The sequence below is a fragment of the Choloepus didactylus genome, chromosome 15 (assembly GCF_015220235.1).
Source record: "Choloepus didactylus isolate mChoDid1 chromosome 15, mChoDid1.pri, whole genome shotgun sequence".
Classification (NCBI taxonomy): Eukaryota; Metazoa; Chordata; class Mammalia; order Pilosa; family Megalonychidae; genus Choloepus; species Choloepus didactylus.
Window position 1 is genome coordinate 57,704,853 of NC_051321.1, and position 8,501 is coordinate 57,713,353.

The window sequence follows — 8,501 nt, forward strand, 5'->3', positions numbered from 1 at the left end:
AGGATGTACTTAAGTGGATCTTAAAGGCACTTGGTCTATGCTTCTGGAGATCCGGGTTACTAGAACTTGTGTGTGGAGTGTTTCACACACTGAAATAGGGTGCTGACAGGCAGGAATAGTGTAAAGAGCATGGGCTTTGGAGACGGATGGAATCGAGGTTAAATCCCAGCTCTGCCATCTACTAGTTGTGTGATTTGGGGCCTTAATTTTTCCAGCTCTCCGTTTTCTCACCTTTATATGCACATTGTAGAATTTTAAGTATGAGAATTAATACATGCCAAAATTCTAGCACAGCACCTGGCATACATTAGGTACTGAATAAATAGTTAGATGCATATTTTGCAACAAAGACAAATTTGAACTACTTCACAATTTCCCAGTAGACTTTGGGAAACCTCTCCTACAGAGAGTAGCCCCATTTATCACAGAGAGCTCTCCTGCTCTCACCCCCTCAGCTCTACAAAAAGGCACTGAAGAGACAGGATGGGTCTCTGTGCTTATGGAATTCCAAGCATTTCAATTCTTCATAAATGATTCTTCTCTTGGTCAGTGATTCACTCAGTTTCTCTCATCTCAATGCATTGCTATGCATCTCACTTTTGCAGTGTTTTCTTGTTCATGTTTCTGTTTCATCCTGACAATGACATATTTTACATATAAACAAATAGAAAAGTTGATCCTTAAAAAAAGCTTAGTATTTTTTCCTGATTATGATTTTAATATATGATCATTTAAAAAAATAATAGACAATAGGGAAAAACATAAGAAAATGAATACTAGTTATAATGCCATGAAACAGAAAAAAATGGTTATTAGTATGTCAGTTTCCTTTTGGACTTTCTTCTGTTTCTCCACCCTCATCCACATGAACAGAGAACTTGACATTGATATTCCCATCTATAATTGTGTAAATCTCTACATCCATGTGTTTGATATGTGTGTGTGCATTTATATTGATGTCTTTATAGGACAACTTATATATAATTTGGTGTCTTGCTTTACCATTATATAATTTTATTCTGTTATGCAAAATTTTTGGTAAGCATAATTTTTGATTGCATAATATTTTGTACACTTTCCTTTTAAAAGTCAAGAATGATGCAAAAAGATTTCATCTCCATTAACACCAGATAGGGAGCTGGGATAAAGATTAGAGGGTTATTATTTATATATTTTCACTTAAACACTAAAAAAGTCAAGTAAAAAACAAAAACCATCATTTGATTTCTAGAAGCTCAGAATTAAAATAATGAATGAAATCACATTTAGGGCCATTGTTTACTGTCACTGTTTTAGGGAAAGGTTTTGAATATTTTTCAGTTATTATTGAACAACTTGTGCAACACTGTTCCTATGAGTAATCCAACAAAAAGCCCCAAACAAGAGTTACATTCCTCCTTTCCTTTCTAGATTACAGCATGTTTATCCTTTCTATGGGGGTAAAGTTGAATATATTCCAAAAAGCAAAACAACCTGGGAATCTGCAGTGATTTGAGCCAAACGGTAAATAAAAAGTAAATAAAGTAAATGAAGAAATACTTGTGGGAGAATGAACTAGGTCACTTCTGTCATTCCACCATGATCACTTTCTTGCTGTGTCTCTGGTGGTTGACCACAAGATGTCACTATGACATCTTTAATCCTAATAATCCCTTGGCTGGGGGTGGGGAAAGAACAGGGAAAGAAAGAAAATCTTACAGTTCTTGCAAAATGGAGTAGTACTTTTTTTTTTCTGGCCGGCAGCCAGGCTAATAAAAAAATTTTAAACCAACCCTAAGAATTGAAAAGGCTTTCAAGAAACATCTGCACAGTGAAACTGTTAATTCCAAAGAAGTCCAACATCATATTTATACTGTGTAAATTAAAATGGAAAATAAAAACCCAGTTGGGCTGATCTGCAAAATCTCCAAAGCAAGAGAGAAATACTTCTGAAGTCAATCTGTTTTCAAAGCGAAGGCATTAAATATGGTGGATGTAATAGCCGAAGACGAGTGAAATCCCGCACAGTGAGGCCTCAGATAACCAGTCCCCACCCAACTACTGTTAAGTAACCACATTTCCCTCCATGGACTAAAATTTTAAAGGAAAGAAAGAAATCATTTCCAAAAATGCAAGCTCCTCTTATGTTTCTCGGGTAAAATTTTCATAAATGGCCAGCACAATCAGCAATATCCCCTCTGTATTAAATATCTATAGGTCACCAAAGGAGAGTTGGTGTTCTGGATCATGATTCTGAGGAACTGCAAATGCTTGCATCATCAAAAAAAATTATATTTCTCAATTTACATAGAAGGCAAGGAAGTCCTTAGCAGCCAACCACACAAGAAATCCTTGGATTTGAACAGATATTTTCTGGATGGTCCCTACCTTTATGAGACTGTCCATAATGCCCACCACCACTCACATGGTGGAAGCGTGAATGGCAACCATGTGACCCACCCACTGACCTCACCTGTGGCCAGTAGCCTGATCAAAATCCTTCCTGGGTGTAGTGGGTTGAATAGTACCTCCCCACTCCAAATTCACGTTCACCCAGAACCTCAGAATCTGACCTTACTTGGAAGTAAGGTCTTTACAGATGTAATTAGTTAAGGATCTCAAGGTGAAATCATCCTGGATTTAGGGTGGGCCCTAAGTCCAACAAGTGGTGTCCTTATAAGAAAAGGAGCAGACGCAGAAAAATGCATTGAGAAAGCCATGTGAAGATGGGGGTAGGCAGAGATGGGAGCTGTGCTACCACAAGCCAAGGGATGCTTGGGGCCACCAGAAGCTGGAAAAGGCAAAGGAAGGATTCTTCCCTAGAGCCTTTGGAGAGAACATGACCTTGTTGACACCTTGATTTTGGACTTCTGGTTTCCAGAACTGAGAGAATAAGTTCCTATTGTTTTAAGCCAATATGTTTGTGTTAAATTGTCATGGCAGCCCCAGGAAACAAAATATGCTGAGGAATTTAGAATTGAGTCAGCTGAGTCTGCAGATGACTGGGCAGAGATATGAAACACTGGAACTGTTGGTCACCATATAAATAAAGGGAGAGATGAGAAAGGAGAGGGCTCTGCAGCGCATTGACGAGAGGGAGCCCTGATGGTTCCAATTTGTTCTTGAGGCCCAGAGTCATCCACCCTTTGGTTCAAGAGAAAGACCTGTATGTTCATAGTAAATAATCATCTCATTCAACCAAACCACTCTGGTTGTTTCAGTTAATTGCCACCAAAGGAGACTTTTTGGGATACTCTGGAGCTCAAGTAACTATAATTTTTACTCTTTGCACCCCAGTCCTCCTCTGCTTCCCATCATTTATCCGAATATTTAGGTCATAGTATATTTCATTTGGTCTGAACCAACTCTTCTGGCTTGTTGAGGGACAGGGGGAGTAACCTGGAAAGAGCTTGAGAAATGCTTTGAAAGGTGACTTTCAGTATCTGTGGTCTTTGGGTGAACTACATCTGTAAATCAGGATTCTAGAAAAACATTGCACCAAATTTATTCCTTTGCACATTAATCCTAACAGTGGTGTTAAGAAAAGTAAAAACGCAAAGGATTACATAATAAAATAAGTTTGGGAAAAATACAAAATGTAGTTTCGTCTTGGAGACTCACAGTTCACTTTAACATATTAAAGGGCCTTACAAACCTTGCAGTAAAGAAAGGAGTCTAAATTAGTTTAGCTCAGGGTTTTCCTAACTTATCAGACGATAGATTTTTTTTTGCCCCCTTCGGTTTACCCTTATTGTCAACATTTTAGACTCTGTAGTGCTTTACAGCCTCACTGAGTTTGAGCAGGGCCCACTATGATGGTTAATTTCATGTGTCAACTTAGCTAGGTCCTGGTTACAGTTGTTTGATCAAGCAAGCACTGCCCTAATTGTTACTGTGAGGGTATTTTGTGGATTTATATCATTAGTCAGTTCATTGCATCTATGTCTGATTACACCTAAAATCAACAAAGGGGATTGCCTTCAGCAATGAGACATGTTTCATCCAATCAGTTGAAGGCCTTAAGGGGAGAACAGATGATTTCAGCAGACAGAAAGATGAATTTCTATCACTACTTCAGCCAGCCAGCTTTTCCTGGGGAATGCATCAAAACATTCATTGGAGTTCCCCACTTTGCAGCCCACCCTATGGAATTTGGACTTGTCAATCACTATCGCTACATGAATCAATTCCTATAATAAGTCTTATAACATTTACATATGTAAAAATTCTTCTGTTGGTCCTGTTTCTCTGGATAACCTTAAACATTTAAGATAGATTGCATACATCGTGCTCCTTGAAGACTTAATAGTTCTACATATATTTCCTAAGAGCAAGGATATTCATTTATGTAACCACATTAAGTAGCATTATCAAGCTCAAGAAATTTAACATTGATATAAAGCAAACAAGTCTATATTCCGATTTTTTCAGTTGTCCCAGTAATGTGCTTTTTGAAAAGTTTCCTTAAGTTATTAGATCCAGTCTAGAATCATGTACTCCATTTAATTGTCATTGTCTCTCTCTCTCTCTTTCTCTCTCTCTCTTTTCAGTTGTGGTAACATATATACAATCCAAAATTTCCCATCTCGACCATTCCCAGCATACATTTCAGTGGGATGAACCACACTCACAATGTTGTGCTTCTGTCGCCACCGTACAGTACCAAAACTTTTCCATTACCCCAAACAGGAACTATGCACCCATTATGCATTAACACCCCATTCCCCCACCCTCCATGACTGGTAACCTATACTTTACTATCTGTCTTCATGAATTTTCTATATTCTAGTTACTTCATACACATAGAATCACACAATATCTGTCCACTTGTGTCTGATTTATTTCACTCAACCCGATGTCTTCAAGTTTCATCCATGTTGTAGCATGTATCAGAACTCCATTCCATTTTTTGGCTGAATAACATTCCATTGCATGTATATACCACATTTCATTTATCCATTCATCTGTTGGACACTTGGGTTCTTCACTTTTTGGCTATTGTGAATAATGCTGCTGTGAACATTGGTGAACAAAGATATATTTGAGTCACTGCTTTCAATTCTTTTGGCTATACATCTAGAAATGGGATTGCTGGATCACATGGTAGTTTTAACTATTTGAGGAACTACCAAATATTTTCTACAGTGCATGAGAATTTTACATTCCCAGCAACAGTGTATGAAGGTTCTTGTTTTTCCACATCTTTTTGTTATTTTCCATTTCTCCAATAATTGTCATCCTAATTGGTATGAGGCGGTATCTCATTGTGGTTTTGATCTGAATTTCCCTAATGGCTAATGATTTTGAGCATCTTTTCAGGTGCTTATTGGCAATTTGTGTCTCTTCTTTGCCCATTTTTCAATTGGGTTGTTTGTCTTTTGTTGTGGAGTAATAGTTCTTTATTATTTTATATTCTAGATAGTTTCCAAATATTTTCTCCCACTCTTAGGTTGACTTTTCACTGTCTTGATAATGTCCTTTGCACAAAAGTTTTAAATTTTTATAAAGTCCAATTTACCTATTTCTTCTCTCATTGTGCATGCTTTTGTTGTAAAATCTAAGAATCCATTTCCTAATACAAGATTCTGAAGATATTTCCCCATGTTTTATAGTTTTAGCTCTTATATTTAGGTCTTTGATCCATTTTGAATTAATTTTTGTATATATTCATTTGCATGTCAATATTCAATTTTCCCAGCTCCATTTGTTGAAGACACTATTCTTTCCCACTGAGTAACTGTGGCACTTTGTCAAAAATCAATTGGACATAGATGTGTGGTTTCTTTTTTAACTCTCAATTCTATTCCCTTGGTCTATATGTCTATCCTTATGCCAGTCCACACCATTTGATTATTGTAGCTTTGTAATAAGTTTTGAAATCAGGAAGTGCGAGTCCTCCAACATTATTCTTTTTCAAGATGGTTTTGGTGCTTCAGGTCACCCTTGTCCTTCCATATGAATTTGTTTTATTAGTTTTTCCATTTCTATAAAGAAATCTGTTAGAATTTTGATTAGGATTGTATTGAATCTGAAAATTGCTTAGGCTTGTGTTGATATTTTAATGAAACAAAGTCTTCCAATCCATGAGCATGGATATCTTTCCATTTCTTTAGGTCTTCTTTAATTTCTTAAAGTAATTATGTGTAGTTTTCCATGTTACAAGTCCTATACAACTTTGGTTACATCTATTCCTAGGTATGTTATTCTTTTTGTTGCTAAAGTCATGGAATTGGTTTCTTGATTTCCTTTTTGGATCATTCATTGCTGATAAAGCAAAAGCCTTTTTTTTTTTTAAATTCATTTTATTGAGATATATTCACATACCATGCAGCCATACAAAACAAATTGTACATTCAATTGTCCACAGTATCATTACATAGTTGTGCATTCATCCCCCAAATCAATCCCTGACTCTTTCATTACCACACACACAAAAATAACAAGAATAATAATTAAAGTGAAAAAGGGCAATTAAAGTAAAAAAGAACACTGGGTGCCTTTGTTTGTTTGTTTGTTTTTTTCCTTCCCCCATTTTTCTACTCATCCATCCATAAACTAGACAAAGGGGAGTGTGGTCCATATGGCTTTCCCAGTCACATTGTCACCCCTCATAAGCTACATTTTTATACAATCATCTTCAGGATTCATGGATTCTGGGTTGTAGTTTGATAGTTTCAGGTATCTACCGCCAGCTACCTCAATTCATTAGAACCTAAAAAGGGTTGTCTATATTGTGCATAAGAGTGCCCACCAGAGTGACCTCTCGGCTCCTTTTGGAATCTCTCTGCCACTGAAGCTTATTTTATTTCCTTTCCCTTCCCCCTTTTGGTCAAGTAGATGTTCTCCATCCCACAATGTCGGGTCTACATTCCTCCCCGGGAGTCATATTCCACATTGCCAGGGAGATTCACTCCCCTGGGTGTCTGATTCCATGTAGGGGGGATGGCAGTGATTTCATCTGCCAAGTTGGCTTAGCTAGAGAGAGAGGGCCATATCTGAACAACAACGAGATATTCAGGAGGAGGCTCTTAGGCACAATTATAGGGAGACCTAGCCTCTCCTTAAAAGCAAAGGCTTTTGAGGAAGAGCTACTATGGGTTGGAAGCTGATGGCTTAAAAATGCTTGCTAGTACATTTCTCCATGTTATATAATCAGCGTAATCCAAAACAAGATTTCAAGTAATTTGAAATCAGTTGGGTATGTGGGAAAATTCATTTATTCAGCCACTATTTATTGGTCACTGTGGCGGGCTCAAAATGGTCCCCAAATGTATCAGGTCCTAATTCCTGGACATGCAACTGTTACCTTATTTGGAAAAAGGGTCTTGGCAGATGTGATTAAGAATCTTGAGCTGGGAGATTATCCTGGATTACCCGGGTGGGCCCTTAATGCCATCACAAGTGTCCTTATAAATGAGAAGCAAAAGGATTTGACCCTTCTACACAAGAGAGAAGGCTATTTGAAGACAGAGCAGAGATTTGATGATGCTGGTCTTGAAGATTGGAGTGGCACAGCCACTAGTTAAGGAATGCTGGCAACCACCCAGAGGTGGTCAAGGTATGGATTCTCCCCTATGCCCCTGGAAGGACCATGGCTTTGTTGATACCTTGATTTTGGCCCAGTGAAATTGATTTCAGACTTCTGGCCCCTTGAAATGTGAAAGAATAATATTCTGTTGTTTTAATTCACCAAATTTGCGGTCATTTTTTTCAGCAGCCATAGGAAACTAATACAGTCACTTACCATGTGGCAGGTGCTGGGGAGATAACAAGGAAGAAAAACGACCTTCATGGAGCTTATATTCTAATGTGGGAGACAACTATACAGACACATAGATGCACAATCTAATGCCAGATAGCGATGCATCCTGTATATTAAAAATAATCCAGGGCGGCTGCAGCTGAGAGAGCTGGGGAAGGCCTGGGCAGAGTGATAAGAAATTAGTGGGGCAGAGTATGAAAGGCTCCGCAGGTGGTGCAAGGAAAAGGCCTTGCATTTCAATCTAAGTATGACTTTGGGAATTCTCAGCATGTTTGGGAACCCCTCAAGGGGTTCTGGAAGCAGCACGGGACTGGAGTCAGTTGACCAACATTTCTATTAATAGTTTAGACCTTTATTTGCTCTGTTACCTGAGGAGATTTCTTTGATCTCTCTAGATTTCAATGTCCTTAACTCAGGTTAGATTAACTAATTTATAAGGTTCTTGCTCCTAAAAATAAAACGAAAAAACCCCAAAACAACAAATGCACATAACCCTTTCCTTTATAGGGAAGCCGCAGTCAGAAAGACTATGGCTGCTCTGGCCACAGCAATCTTTCTTAGGACTGCTAGAGGGAGGCTGGGGAGACTACCTTTGCAGAACTGAAATGTTAAGTAAAGACAGAGGATGTGCTGTTTGAAAAAGCCCAAGTCACTTGCTCACTCTCCTGATCTGCTTCTAATTATACATAGGGCTCCACTCCTACCACACACATTTTCAGCCAATCCCAGAAGCTCCAGGTTCCCTTCTCTGCTCTCCAAG